Genomic DNA, 16,697 nt, shown 5'->3' with positions numbered 1-16,697 from the left:
CGGAAGCTGGCCAGACACATAAAAGCCGTATTTTGACCATTTTAGATGGCCATCTTTTAAAAATTGTACTCCAGCAGTGGTTTCCAATGCCCAACGGCAGACTCCTATCTGCCAAAAATGTGATTAGTCAGGTTCCATTCTTATTGGCCATACCACTCGTCTAAGGCATGATCAGCTAGTAATGGCTGGAAAAACTCATTCTGTTGGGCTACATTTTTTTATCTCCCTTATCTGCTTAATTTACTCTTGATGGGCAGATCCTTCAAACGAGCGATCGGACATATGATCAGCCACATTCTGGCCAATACTAATCTTATGTACAGTACAGACCAAAAGTTTGGACACACCTTCTCATTCAAAGAGTTTTCTTTATTTTCATGACTATGAAGGCATCAAAACTATGAATTAACACATGTGGAATTATATACATAACAAACAAGTGTGAAACAACTGAAAATATGTCATATTCTAGGTTCTTCAAAGTAGCCACCTTTTGCTTTGATTACTGCTTTGCACACTCTTGGCATTCTCTTGATGAGCTTCAAGAGGTAGTCCCCTGAAATGGTCTTCCAACAGTCTTGAAATAGTTCCCAGAGATGCTTAGCACTTGTTGGCCCTTTTGCCTTCACTCTGCGGTCCAGCTCACCCAAAACCATCTCGATTGGGTTCAGGTTCAAATAGCCCTTACTTTCAAAGTTTTCCCAATTTTTCGGCTGACTGACTGACCTTCATCTCTTAAAGTAATGATGGCCACTCGTTCTTCTTTACTTAGCTGCTTTTTTCTTGCCATAATACAAATTCTAACAGTCTATTCAGTAGGACTATCAGCTGTGTATCCACCTGACTTCTCCTCAACGCAACTGATGGTCCCAACCCCATTTATAAGGCAATAAATCCCACTTATTAAAACTGACAGGGCACACCTGTGAAGTGAAAACCATTTCAGGGGACTACCTCTTGAAGCTCATCAAGAGAATGCCAAGAGTGTGCAAAGCAGTAATCAAAGCAAAAGGTGGCTACTTTGAAGAACCTAGAATATGACATATTTTCAGTTGTTTCACACTTGTTTGTCATGTATATAATTCCACATGTGTTAATTCATAGTTTTGATGCCTTCAGTGTGAATCTACAATTTTCATAGTCATGAAAATAATGAAAACTCCTTGAAAGAGGTGTGTCCAAACTTTTGGTCTGTACTGTATATGGCCTCCTCCTTTATTGTAGTAATGTCACCATTTTCTCCAGAACTGCTAACTTTGTTTACACCGATAATTATCAGTATCATAACTTCCTAAGGCTAGGTTCAAATCAGAGGAAGAGAATACCATGATATGGCATATGCTGGACATCACTGGCGCCCAATGGGTCCTATTCACTATTATGGGGTCCACCTGGATTCGAGCATGAATACTTCTATTTTGACAGAGAAAATACTGCATGCAGCGACATTTCATTTATTTATTTTTTTGATGGAATCTGTGACGGACTACAACTTACATTGTGGGTGTGAACCTGGCTTAACTGTATATATCAGCTGTTGAATGCTTGCATGACCTTATTCTTTGAATAGGATAATTAATTCATAAATCTTACTCAGCAACATATCATTGTACATAATCATCTAACTAGCTCTTAGGAATTTTTTCCCCGTATGCTGTATTAACATGTGTGCTGTACACTTGTGCTATATACTCCCAGTCTTCATTAAGGGAGCACTCACACACTTTCTGTACATGTCGTATATGACCAGATCACTACTTTTGCTGGAAAGGTTCTTCCATAGTAAACGCTAATTGGTACATAACAACCAAGAGGTCTATGGACGCACTTAAGCAAAGTAAACACCACAGCTATACAAGACTATACGAGATACAACATAAAGGAGCTCCAACTGAAAGTGTCCCTGAGAACCTACAATGTGTCACTTCAGTGGGCACAGCAACCATCCAGGGCGAGACAGGGATCGGGTGTGATCTGCCCAATGATTAATAGGTGGGCGCCCCACTGAGAGCACACATAAATAAACATGGATGACAGCAGGAAAGCCAGACAGATGGCAAGGATTGTTATACAGTTTATTACTGTACTTTTTAGTTGATTGTTGCATCTCATGTAGAAGGCATGACCCTATGACTCACCGCCGATTGAAATATCTGCACAAAATACAACTATAAGTGATATCTATGGTACAAAAAAAAAAAAAGGTACAAACAATAAAATCTGGAAAAATAACTATTAGAAAAGTATTTTAGTTTAAATGAAATCTTCATAGTTTGGCAAAACTGCAGCCTATAAATATATATATGATTGTAATAAATGTGATTTTCCTGATTTTTTTAAAAATTTAATTTCATGAAAATAAAGCTACAGGCGCAAGTCTTCAAAAATGCAGCACAATCTGGAAAGTGCTCAGATCTTCAAGTAAAGAGCTGTAATACCAGAAACAGCCCATGCCCATGGACAAGGGTGGTGGCGTGGCGGCCATTTTGGAAGAAAGCAGCCCTGTTTTTCTAAACCCATACAAACATTTTAACTAATATGCCTGTCGCATCACTTTAATTGCTTTTCAAGTACTGTATATATTTTATAGTAATACTATTCACTACATTCCAGAAAAAAGGCATGTTACAATACTTATAATAATTACTTATTGCTTTTAATATTGGAGTACTGCTGAACAGTTACCAATTACTATATAGCATGCGTCCAGGGGCATACACAGATCACATAGGGCCCCATAGGAAATCATAATATAAATCACCCCCAAGCGAGATTTCTGTTGAACTTTTATATTATTACCTGCAGGATTTTATTTTTTAATTAAAAGTTGTGCTCAGTCTCACCCACTTTACCGGACTTCTGTGTCATTAAAAGTGGAATAGGTGCTTCATCAATATGGCACTCATTCTGAGCACCACCATAAAACTGACATAAATACATTGTTAAATTTCACTAGTGTTGATCGAGCATTCTCGGCCGAACACCAGTTCAGCTCGAGCATCTCGATGCTTAGCACATGGCGGTATTTGGCCGAATACCGCATGTGCTCGAGCGCAATGCTCGAATCTCCCCCCCGCACGTTTCTTGGCTCCTACGCAGCCAACAAATGTGCAGGTGAGTGCTGCCCTCACTGTAATGCCGTAGCCATGTTGGTTACTGACATTACAGTGATTGGCTCGCCGGAACGCGTCATCGGGTGCTATATAGCACCCGATGACGCGTGTTCGGCTCAGTCTTAGTCAGGGAGAGCTGTGATGAGGAAGGGACAGACAGTGTAGGCAGTGATATAGGAATATATTTATAAGAAAAACTTTTCAGAGACCCAAAAGTCCTTTCAAGGACTATTGTTGTGTCTGGCAGCAGCAATATATATTTTTAGCGTTACCTGAGCAAAATTGCTAAAACTTTACAGACCCAAAAGTCCTTTTAAGGACAATTGTGTGTGGCAGGAATATCTATTTTTTGCGCATCCTGCGCTAAATAGCGTACAATAGTTAGGCCACTTCAGACAGTGACATTAGCTGCGCAACATCTCCAGTGTAAAGTGTGCGCATCCGAAAAATATCTGTGACATCCAGTGTAGTTTTTCCGTAGATGGTGTCCGCTGCGAACAGTGACATTAGCTGCGCCACATCTCATGTGTAATGTGTACACATCCAAAAAATATCTGTGACATCCAGTGTACTTTTTCCGTAGACGGTGTCCGCTTATGACAATGACATTACCAGTGCAACATCTGCAGTGTAACGTGTGCGCTTAACATTTTTATCTGTGACATACAGTGTACTTTTTCCGTAGACGCTGCGGACAGTGAAATTACCGGTGGTACCTCTCCTGTATAACGTTTCTTCATCCCAAATACCTGTGACATTCCCTGTAATTTTTTATTAGCCACTAGTGACAGCATTGACATTATCTGCGGGATATCTCCTGTGTGACGTTTCCACATCCCAAATAACTTTTTTAATTTGTTTGCACATACACTTCCAAATCCTACGCTACTGTACGTGTGACATACTTTCGAGCATATATAACATTTAATATGAAGAAGGCGAGCAATAAGGGACGGGGAAGTGGCTGTGATGCTGATGGTGCACGCAGAGGCCGTGGCCCTGGGCGCGTTAAAACTGTGCCTGCTGCCAGAGCACAAGAAAAACAATCATCCACGATACCTAGCTTCATGTCCCAGTTTGCAGGGTGGTGCAGGACACCACTCTTGAAGTCAGACCAGTGCGACCAGGTGGTCGGTTGGATTGCAGCAGATAATGCTTCAAGTAGGTTAAGCACCACCCTGTCTTCCACCAAGTCCAGTCTCAGTAGCCAAAAGTCTGCGCAACACAATCATTACCCTGATCCTCCTTCCTCCCACCATGGAGAGTCTGGGCAAACAAGTGATCCCACACTCGGATATTCCGAGGACCTCTTTTCATAGCCATTCCTTGATTTGGCCCTCTCGCCAAGCACACTTTAAAAGCGACAGATCTTGTGCCCTGATTCCCAAACTCTTGAGCATCCACAGTCACAAGAAGATGACAGTGGGGAATGGCAATTAATGTTTAATGAGGTGAATAATGATGAGACACAGTTGCCAATAAGTCAACGGCAATTACTGTCTCAAGAGGTTGATGAAGAGGATGAGACATAGTTGTCAATCACTGAGGTTGTTGTTAGGTCAACAAGTCACGAGGACGAACAGAGTGAGGAAGTGGAAGAGGAGGTGCTGGACAAATGAAGTCACTGACCCAACCTAAGAAGGTGGCAAGATGAGCGAGAACAGCAGTACAGAGGGGGAGGAATCTGCATTTTAGACAACACAGATTACTGGTTGTTCACTATTCTCGACCCCCGCTACAAAGAGAACTTCTCATCTCTCATTCCTCTGGTGGAGAGGACGAGCAAAACGGTGCAATACCAAAAGGTCCGTGTTGAAAAAATGCTCACAAAATTTCCTTCTGACAACACTGGCGGCAGAGTCTGTAGTTCCTTGGGCAACCGAGGAGGGGAGACAAGGGGAACACACAGCAGTTCCAACAGAGGCAGGGCAACACTCTCCAAAGTCTGGGAAAGTTTCATGATACACCGCCAGCACCCTCACCCTGATGCCTACTGTCACAAGGAGGGAAAAATTTTGGAAGATGGTGAAGGAGTACATAGCAGACCGTGTCAGCATCCTTAATGATCCCTCAGTGCCTTACAACTACTGGGTGTCCAAGCTGGACACGTGGCATGAACTGGCGCTCTACGACATGGAGGTGCTGGCCTGCCCTGCAGCCAGCGTTTTCTCTGAGCGGGTATTTAGTGCTGCTGGTGGCATTATAACAGATAAGCTTATCTGCCTGTCAACTGAAAATGCTGACAGGTTGACTCTATAAAAATTAACAAGGCCTGGATTGACCCCGACTTCTCGACTCCACCAGAGGAAAGCTGATAAAGGCATTTTAAATGTGTTGTTTATAATGTACTGAATACACTGTATTCCTATGCACCCCTTCCACCACCAAAAAGGGTACATGGTTGAATCTTCCTTTTCTCATCCTCCTCCTCCTCTTCCATCATATCAACATGCTTATTCGTCGCATATAATGCCCTCGCATATATGCCCTCGCATATAATGTTTTACAGGGTCAGCTCACCTGCAGGCCCTCGCATATAATGTTTTACAGGGTCAGCTCACCTTCAGACCCTCGCATATAATGTTTTACAGGGTCATCTCACCTGCAGGCCCTCACCTACAATCTTTTACAGGGTCAGCTCACCTGCAGGCCCTTACATATAATGTTTTACAGGGTCAGCTCACCTGCAGGCCCTCACCTACAATCTTTTACAGGGTAAGCTCACCTGCAGGCCCTTACATATAATGTTTTACAGGGTCAGCTCACCTGCAGGCCCTCACCTACAATCTTTTACAGGGTAAGCTCACCTGCAGGCCTTCACATATAATGTTTTACAGGGTCAGATCACCTGCAGGCCCTCACTTACAATCCTTATTTACAGGGTCAGCTCACCTGCAGGCTCTTGCATATAATGTTTTACAGGGTCAGCTCACCTGCAGGTCCTCACATATAATGTTTTACAGGGTCAGTTCACCTGCAGGTCCTCACCTACAATCTTTTAGAGGGTCAGCTCAGCAGCAGGCACTCTCCCATAATTTTTTTAATAGTCTGCTCAGCAGCAGGCACTCGCTCATAATGTTTTAGAGGGTCAGCTCAGCAGCAGGCCTTCGCCCCTAATGTATTAGATGGTCAGATCAGCAGGCCCTTGCACCAAATGTTTTTGAGGGTCACCAGCAGACCATCAATCATAATTTTTCAAGGGTGTTTATGATGCCCTCCATTATGTGTAACAAAGGGTGTATCGGAGTGCCTCTTGCTTGTAATTTTTGGCAGCACTTGCACTTTATATACACGTAAATATACAGGAAAGAATGTTTTTTTTTCGCTAAATCAATTTTATCTTCAGTTTTGGGCGTATTATTGTCAGTCTGTAAAAGTGGCGTACTACTCGGACAACATCGTTCCCAGCAGCGACCTGGGAGTCCAAGATGCATCCAGACATCCTCCCCATGCTGTTCCTGAACCATTTCGGTGGTGTTTCTATCAATTTCTGACCTTCTCCTATGAACCAGACACCCTCCCCTCTTCAAAGCAGGGGGTGCCTTTTATGGCATTTGCTGTGCTTTGAGATGGATATTTCAGCTCTGCACCCCGCAGGAATTGAAGAAGGACTTAACAGTAACCTTATCGCATGCCTGTGGTTCTGCTAAAAGACTGCAAAGTGTCTTTAGAGAGAGGGGGAGTACTATAACCATCATTGTTGCTGTCCACAAGCTGCTACTGAGAGAAAATTGCACTGTGGCATACTGTGGAACTCTGAGTTTAGCTGCTATTTGTACTACAACCCCTATCATTAGCTTAGTAAAGAGAGACTTTATTAATTGCAAACAAGGGGCCTAATCTCCGTCGTTTACTGGTCCTGCCTTGCACCCAGCAAATCATCCAACATCAACGGCACCCCAATCAAAATTAGGCAGGGGCCCTACTACCATGGTGTGCCCCAAGGGACGAAAGGGTGCATCCTCCAATCACTGCACGGCCCTAGGTAGTGCAGGAGTGGAGATTGCCACCATGATCTGTGAGTACTACCATCACCTTCAGAGCCACAAGTACCACTACCATCATCCATACACTCCCCAGGGGGTGCAATTGCATTGTTAAATATTCTCCAAGGTTTGGTTGGATTCTATGGATAATTCCAATTAATAATTCTCTATTTTTCATGAAGAAGAGCCTTCATATAAGATGCATAATGTGCTTAAAATGGTCACACCTTGTAGGAAATGGACAGCGTGCAGAGAACTACTCTCCAGGTGACCCTGTCAGTGAAGAGAGGCATCATCAACGTGCAATCAAATCGCATGGATGGTTTAGCAGAACTAGCCCTAGGACACATTGAAATATTAGTTTCATGGTTAGATTCACCCAACTGTAAGGTACTTTCCCATAATTATGGCTGGCCTATGGCCTTGTGGTTTGGTACAAAGATTGTAATACAATGGTGAGAAGGGGCAACTACAGTTTATAGACGTTTAGAAGAAACACACTATGAGGCACACATAAATCAGTGGGAATGCTCAGAGACAATATACCGTAGATGTAGAATGAGAAAAGTTACGCATTCTGTAGTAAGGTAAGGGCTCACGCATACAGTACAGCGTTGTGATAAGAAGCAATATGGCAGCACAAGGATTCCCTATCGGCTACTATTACAGAGCCATTGGCATGCTTCTAGGTACTGTTTGGTGCCTTTGTGACAGAGGTGCTCTCGCTCTGAAGCAATGCCCTATAATGGAGAGAATACCCGCGTAATATGGAGCCATTTTATAATAAAAAAATGTATCAAAGAACAATATAAGGACAAAAACATAGTTCCATCTGCGTTGAGTCCCTCAAGCCAATGACTTTAATTACCTTAAGTATAAACTAACTTCCTGATTCCTCTACAAGGGTGGAGAGGACATCGAACTTCATTAAATGGGAGCTACACGTGAATGCTATTTCAGTCCTCAAGGGAAAGCACATTAGCATTAATTTACTTAGTCATAATTATTGATCATTTCAATGACCTACGTCTCAGGACATCTATTTCATTAATATTATCTACAACACATTTTACTTACTCTTGCCTAGGTTAATGTGGGAGCTAACGGTGGACAAAAGGGGGTGCTTATAGTATAGCCTGAGTAATGTATACAGTATACAATTTGGGTGGACTCTAAATTGATACATACCTATACCAAATACAGGGAGACATAACTGCTGGAGTTCTTGACAGGACAGGACTAATCTATAATTACTGTAGTTATTTTCTGCCATCAATCTTCTTCTTTTATGTTAATCTATATCTAATAGAAAGGTCACTGAGGACACAACATTCAAAAAGATTATAAATCTCAATACGGGAACTAATGCATGTGCCAGTACTAGATATGGCAGCACAACAGGTTTGGTTATAATGCTTCTACAACATTCTTATGGCCATCGCTGGTAGTTATATTGGTGAACTTTACATGACGGACTCCCTTTAATGTACTGTAGGTTTCCATCCATCCATTATCTATCTATTTAACATATCTATCTATCTGGCCATGTTAAATAATTCCCGGAGGACCCCATTACTATCTATCTATCATATCTATCTACTGTATATATCTGCTTATCCATCGTCAGCATATTTCTATGCCATATATTAGCTTGGATGCAGCACTGATACCAGAGGCTTAATGGGCATGGCTGGCATACACCCCATCTAGTTGGCAGGATGTCTTACAAACCAAATTCCTGTCACAGCTACTGTAGAACTTGAAAACAGGACGGTGTAAGCAGTGGAGGAACATCTATTCTAGAAGCAGGTTAGGCTGGGTTCAAACCAGCATTATCACTTTCCATTGCTTTGCTCAGGTAGAGAAGCAGAACAACGAAAATAAAGTAGGTGTCGGATTCCTCACTTAACTGACTGGAAGGAGCTGAAAAGACTCCATTTACCAAAATAGGGTCTGTTCAATTTTCCTATAAGATGCTGTTTTTTTTTGGCCTTTTTCACGGATTCTGCTACAGAGGCCTCAAATGGAGCCTCCAACGCAGATGTGAACATGCCCTTAGCCAGAGCTTTCTAAGCATATTCTTTATAAACATAGGTGAGTGACATGAGTAACACTGTCATCACCGACATCACAGGATAGGGCCTCATGCACACGACCGTTCCGTTTTTTTTTTGCGGTCCGCAAATTGAGGATCCGCAAAACACGGAAGCCCCCCGTGTGCCTTCCGCAATTTGCGGAACGGAACAGGCGGCCCATTGTAGAAATGCCTATTCTTGTCCGCAAAACGGACAAGAATAGGACATGTTATATTTTTTTTGCGGGGCCACGGAACGGAGCAACGGATGCGGACAGCACACGGAGTGCTGTCCGCATCTTTTGCGGCCCTATTGAAGTGAATGGGTCCGCACCCGAGCTGCAAAAACTGTGGCTCGGATGCGGACAAGAACAACGGCCGTGTGCATGAGGCCTAACTGGAAGAAAGAACTTGTGCAATTGACGAATCTGTTTCCTCAGTGTGACCACTAACTCACCATATAATATGATTTACTGGAAAGTGACGGAGGGAATTACTGTATGTAGTGAGTACGTGGAGATTGCTGTAGAGCAGACAAGACCTCAGTGTAGCTTCTTTTATTTTTTACAGTAATCTATGTGGCTGGATTACATTAGTTTTGTGTTCTACTCATTTTATGACTATTTGGTTACTAACTACTAGTTATGTCATATACTTCATGTCAAAATAACACATGGCAATAATGTATTTAACAGCCATTCCCTTAAAGGGGTTGTGCCAAGTTATCTTCTAGCCGTAGGATAGGGGACAACTGACTGGTGGGAGTCCAACTTCTGGGAACCCACCAATCCCATCATGTTTGCGTCCTGACGGTAGCTGCAAAGTTCATAATGCATCTGAAAGTACACAGGCTCTGCATAGATGGAGGGACCTCAGAATTATTTTTCTAGGATCCTCAGTCCAAGGGCTCATTCAGACGGCCGTAATGCTTTGCTGTCTGCAAATTGCGGATCCGCAAAACATGGATACCGGACCGTGTGCGTTCTGCAATTTGCGGGAAATAATAGGACATGCTTTATCTTTTAAGACTGTGGAATGGAACTACAGGTGCGGTCAGCACACAATGTGCTGTCTGTATCTTTTGTCGCCCCATTGAAATGAAAAGGTCCGCAACCACTCCGCAAAATCGCTGAATGGATGCGGACCCATTCATATGGTCACCTGAATGAGCCCTAATGGTGACCATTAAAGCTCTATATAGATGGCGGTTCCTCAGAATCTTTTTTCTAGGATCCTCAGTCTAATGGTGGCCGCACACATTAGATAGAAGTTGGTTGATAGTTGAACAGCAGTTGAACAAACATCTGGTGAACGTGCCACAGTCATACACATTTTCACCTATATTAGCCGTTACAGTGGTTCAGTTTTGCCATACATGTTCAATGAAACCGGTCTATGGACGAAAGATCTTTCTGGGAACGTTCTTTCAACTCAAGGTTTTTCACCTACAAACAATCTTTCTTTGAACTAAATATCTTTAGTTTGAACATTGGACAAAAATATTTAAGTTGGCTGATTCAATAGTCCGACATCATTTGGCTAAAACAATCGCTCGTTGTTAATTTTCAACCGATGAACATTTATTTTGTTTGAAGTCTTGATTGGGTCACATTTAAAGGGTTTGCCGGGAGTTTAATATTGATAGCCTATTCTCAGGATAGGTCATCAATATCTGATTGGTGGGGGTCTGGCTCCTGGCATATCCGCTCATAAGCTGTTTGCAGAAGAAGAAGTGCTTCTGTGAGAGCTGAGGCCAGTGACATCAAGTTTATCGGTCACATGGACTAGGCGCAACTCAGTCACATTCAAGGGAATGGGACTGAGCTGTTATACCTCGCACAGCCACTATACAATGCTTGATGCTGTGCTTGGGATAGGTCATCAACATTAAACTCCTGGAAAACCCCTTTAAAGGGAACCTGTCACCATGAAAATGCTAAATAATCCATAAATAGCATGTTATGGAGCAGGAGAAAATATTCATTATAACATGTATTTTATTCATTCATTTAAATTTGTGCTCATTCTGGGCTTTGAAGTCAAGGAGGTAGTCCTATCAGTGATTGGCAGCTATCTCTGCATGTACAGTTATAGAGGGAAGGCTGTTAGTCACTTAATAGGACCACCTCTGCAGCAAGCCCCCTGTGGGAACCGGTGTAGAAGATAGTAGTGGTAGTGGCCCTGATGAGATGTTGTGTCATGGTGTTTTCCCTCAGGCCATCTCTCCCCAGGGTTTGGTGCAGTGTTGATTGAAGAATCAGGCCAGAAGTAAATGTATTACAGTCTATCTTTACTTATAATGTAAATACAAAGTGCAGTCTCTGGCACCAGATGAATGAGGTATGGTGGCTGGTTGGATGGCTGCAATTTTGCAATTAGATGATGCTGGCCTAGGAGTTCTTTGGTAGGTGATGGTGTCTGAGCTGTTGTCCCGCACCTTGCAACAGTGTCTGTAAAGTTGTATCTCGCCAATCACTCTACTGTCTGGAATCTAAGGGCTTCACTTGAGGCTGTACCTAGCTATCATTTTGTCAGGAGAAGGGGGTGTGGCTCCTGAGCTTCCCTCACAGAGGAAAAGATACAGTTCATGGGAGTTGGTGCTCTATGAGCTGCTTTCCAACTTCCCCACTGTCATAACAGGACCGCACTTGTCCTCTATCCCCCTAACACTGACTCCTTACTCTGGACTTTCCTCTCCTGGAAGGTATGAACAGGGTGGGTAGCCCTTTTCCTGCCAACCATTGCCAAACATTACATCCCCTGCTGGACCAAATCCCAGAATAAGCATGGATATAAATGAATAAATCTTAAGTTATACTGAGCCTTTTCCCATACAACTATACATCAATCTGCTCAGCAACTACTGCTCAATAACCTGCTGCACTCAGGAACTATGTTCAACATGACAGGTTCCCTTTAAGGATTCAAACAGTCGACAAATTAAAATATTTGTCATTTTTATAGTACCTGACCAGATTAATAATTTATTCTGTCAGTCAGTCCCGGCAGGAGATAATACTGTATGACAGCTTGCAACACATCAAAATATTGACTGATTGCCAGAGCCATGTCACAGAACAGTATTGGAGGTGGCTCGAAATACATTTTATTTTACTGCCTTCCAATAGTCCAGAAACATTCAAATATAACTATCCAAAAAAGTGCCCATCACTACTAAAAGGGTTCTCTGGTAATAACTGATTTTTATCTAATGCAGCCTGTGCCCTGAAAAAGAAAATTCATACTTATCTCCTCCCTTCCACGTCGGTCCTCCTCCATGGGGTGCTGCATGGGCATGGTCACATGTTACGCTGCAGCCAATAACTGGCCACAAGTGGTATATCACTGCTGAAGCCAGTAAACATTGGCTGCAGCAGAGCATGTGACTATGCCCATGCAGTGCTGGATGTAAACACATGGACACAGAAGAGGCAGGGCGAAGGACCAGAGTGGAGGAAGAGGCACATCACCTCTGAAGCCAGTCATTGGCTGCAGTGGAGTATGTGACCATGCCCATGTAATGCTGGATATAAACACTGCAGGGACCAGAGCGGCGGGGAGCAGGTAAGTATGAATCTACTGTTTCAGAAGGCAGGCTGCAGGCATTAGATAAAAAGTAGTTATTCCCAGAAAACCCCTTTAAGCAAAGAATATGGAAGCCACATTAGGTTACCGAGCCTCAGAAGTACAAAACGCACCTGTGTCAGGGGAAGCAAAAATGAAAATCTACCAATGGCAGTTAATAATGGCTGGCATATTGTGAAGATCTCTTTCCATTTCAGTGCCGTCTGGAAACAGAAAATGTTGTAGATGATTGCATCTGTTTATATTACACCACTTAGGCTGTATGCACAAATCATGGATCACAATGGGCCCTTTCTGTGTACCTGCTCCCTGGACAAACAGAGAATCAGTGCTCTGGAAAGTGCCAGGTGACAAGTAGGACGTCAGCGCTGGGGGTGGGGGACATGAAGCCGGGGCACTGGAAAAACAGGAACATGAATGGGAAGTAGAGAGCGAGAACCATGAAGCAGCAGAATATTAATAGTACTGTAAATGTGAATGAGGACAATGGCGGAGGTTTAAGAGGATTTCTATCTCTAGGCCTGACTCTGACCTCCACAATAATCGTCTGTAATGTACGCACAGGTTTTAATATGGCGGTGAGGTCCATATGTCCACCTAAGACACAGCGCAGGCGACCACTGGAGACAATTATCTCCGGTGTTTTCCGGGTTGTATTCGGCAAAACTGAATCCTGCTTTTGCAACCCACAGCGATTAACTGTTGTCACGTGGAGAAACAGCATTCAACCATTCAAATGAGTGGTCAAACGTGGACCTGGGGTGGCTTTCCCTTCTAAGTTCACTATGAGACAACCTCTTAAACGAGGACCTGTCACCCTCTTGACATGTCTAACAACTACATGTATCCCCCATGTAATAGCAATTCTGAAGCATCTATTCTTATGACTCCATGTTGTACCAGTCTTTTATTATTCCTGCTAGAAGTTATGGATGAATTGTTGTCAGTTTGCAGTGAAGGTCCAACTGGGTGTTACCAGTTGGGGGGGTGTCCCTGCAGAGTCTGACACTGCTACACTGAATGGATAGTGGTGAATGTACTGTAGAAGTGCTTTTACCATGTGAAGCTAAGAAAATACTGAATAATCTCTATAAATTTCCAATATTTACATCAATATTAAAATATAAAAAAGGGTAGATCTACAACAATGACCCAGGGCTTAACCCTTAGGCTGGGTTCACACTTGAGCGTTTTACAGCGCGTTCAAACGCGCTGTAAAACGCTCAACACATGAAAACCAATGCTTCCCTATGGCCCTGGTTCTCACTTGAGCGTTTTACAGCGCGTTTGAACGCGCTGAAAAACGCCCTACGCTCAAACAAGTTCTTGAGCTTCTTTGGGGCGTTTTGTCGCGCGTTTGCAGCCATAGGACACTGCTGTTAATCACACAAACGCGCGTAATACGCGCGTTGACTATGGACAAAAATGCGCGACAAAAACGCGCGACAAAAACGCGCGTTAAACGCGCATATCAAATACGCTCAGGTCTGAACCCAGCCTTAGGCTACTGGAGTTTTTTTTTCACTTTTGCGTTTTTATTTTTCTTCCCTGTCTTCCTGGAGCCATAACTTTTTTTTATTTTTCCATTCACATATCCATATGAGAGCTTGATTTTTGTGGGACAAGTTGTGCTTTCTAATTCCACCCTTTAATATTGCATACAATGTAATGGAAAGCGAGAAAAAAAAACACAAAGGGAGTGTTTTACTGGTTTTGTCTCTTAGCAGCAAAACTGACCTGTGCACTTTTTTTTTATAGTTATGTCTAATGAGCTGTGTGGGGCGCTCACTTTTTGTGGGACGATCTGTAGTTTTTATTGATACCATTCTGGAATGTGAGTGACTTTTTGATAACATTTTGCAGTCGCAACCGGAGCGGTTAGCAGGTGTAATTACGCCGTCCCATTTACTTCTATGGCTCCTGAGCCGTCCCATAAAAGTGAATGGGACGCCATAGTTGTAATTCTACCTGCTCATCGATGCGGTTACGACGGAGAGCAGGTAAACAATGAAGGGAACGCGGCGCTGGCACGCAGCCTTCTCTTCAAACGACGGTGGGTGCTGGGAGTCAGACCCGTGCCGACAGTGTCAGACTGGGGTTCCTAGGGCCCACCAGTAAAATTTATTTTGGGGGCCCACCATACGGATACATTCAAATATCACCTGCTCATACCGCAGAAAGATGCTACCAGATGATTGAATATGGGGGTCCCTGCAGCGACTTTGAGAAGCTAGGTCCTGGGGAGAAGAGGACACTGGCAGCTTTCCTCTATACCTAGAAGTCATCTCAGCTCTGATCGTGTCTATAATAATGAATGAGGAGTTTCTTAGGTTTTTTATATTAACATATGATGGTTGAGGTCCTGTACATTGAATATATGTATGTAGTGCAGTAAGTCTACTGTGTTATGTGCCACTTGTGCAAGGGGTGGGAGACTAGGGGCCCACCTTGCTCAGGCGCCCACCGGGGATTTCCCTGTACCCCTGTGGGCCAGTCCTAGCCTGCCTGCCGATCTGATATTGATGACCTATCCTGATGAGATTCTGGCTCCCCCAGGCACTAAGATTTGGGTTTTACTGCTACCCCCTATTGCTATGCCCTCAGAGTCTTGGAGGAAGAAGGGCTTTTTGAGCGCTCAAGCCCCCATGGCCACGGTGCAGCTGCTACTTCTGCTACATCCCTGTATATGTAGACAATATATATACGGTAATAGTTTGGGTCACTTTAGAGAAACACATGATGGGACCTGTTGGCTGCAGTTCTGTATTCCAGGAAATATGTGTCAGGTGAACTATCAGCTGACAAATAATTGCAAGACACAACCCAAAACTTCTTCTCATGACCTCTGAAGTCACTTGTGGAGAACACTGTCATTTGTAGCTGTCAGGGGAGCTGAATGTGCACTCTTGCATTACATGACCGGTTTCTGGAGCAAAGCTTCTATCCAGCAAAGTTATACTGCACTTAATGCCAGAAATGATCCACCCGCTAATAAAAAAGAAACTAAGCAGGGAAGATTGTGATACAATATACAGCTTAGCCAAGTATTCACCAGGGTAGGTGTTAGAGGCTAGTCCAGGCCAGAGGCACTGTCTAGGTTGCCAACACCTGGGACAAGCCAAGTACGGCCCTCATAGGCTACTTTCACATTTGCATTCAACTTTTCTGGTATTGAGATCCGGCAGAGGATCTCAATACCAGAGAAAAACGCTTCCGTTTTGTCCCCATTCATTGTCAATGGGGACAAAACGTAATTGAACAGAACGGAATGCTCCAAAATGCGTTCCGTTCCATTTGGTGGCGTTCTCATTTTGGGATGCGGAGCAAAACGGATCCGGCATGACCCTCAATGTAAGTCAATGGGGACGGATCGGTTTTCTCGGACACAATAGAAAATGGTGTTCATGCCGGATCCGTCATGGCTATAGAAGACATAATACAACCGGATCCGTTCACAATGGATGCAGGCGATTGTATTATCAGTAACGGAAGCGTTTTTGCTGCACCCTGTGTGCGAAAGAAGCCTAAACTTTTAGGGCTCCAGTCCCATTGAAGCCCCCACAGTAATAACCCATTCCCCAATTTTGCCCTGTAGCTGTACCCTAATCGGTAGGAAAACTCGCCTGCAAGTGTTCAATTCCCCTGCAGCACCAACACAGGGAAAATGCAGAATGACACAGTATGCCCTGAAATCAATGGGCATGCTCTCTGTTGTTGCTCTCCATGAGGGTCCAGGACAGTGTACCCCCCTCTATAAACTTAGAAAGCCAAGCCATACGGAATGAGTCAGGATCTGTTCAGGAAAAAAATGATGGTTTGCACGTCAGTTTTGTCTGTGACTGCGTTCAGGCCTCTTTCACACGGGCGTCATGTTTATTGCCCGAATAAGATGCGGGTGCGTTGCGGGAAAATGCGCGATTTTTCCGCGCGAGTGCAAAA

General features: G+C 43.6%; 1 protein-coding gene across 6 annotated transcripts in view; it reads right to left on the bottom strand.

Moving 5' to 3' along the window:
* Positions 1–16,697, bottom strand: part of RBM47 (RNA binding motif protein 47) — a 145,869-nt gene that overhangs the window by 27,564 nt on the left and 101,608 nt on the right. The window lies entirely within an intron of this gene.

Source organism: Bufo bufo, chromosome 2, assembly GCF_905171765.1.
Source record: "Bufo bufo chromosome 2, aBufBuf1.1, whole genome shotgun sequence".
In the NCBI taxonomy this organism is placed as follows: domain Eukaryota; kingdom Metazoa; phylum Chordata; class Amphibia; order Anura; family Bufonidae; genus Bufo; species Bufo bufo.
The sequence above is the reverse complement of the archived record's forward strand: the minus strand, read 5'-3'. Positions and strand labels throughout refer to the sequence as shown.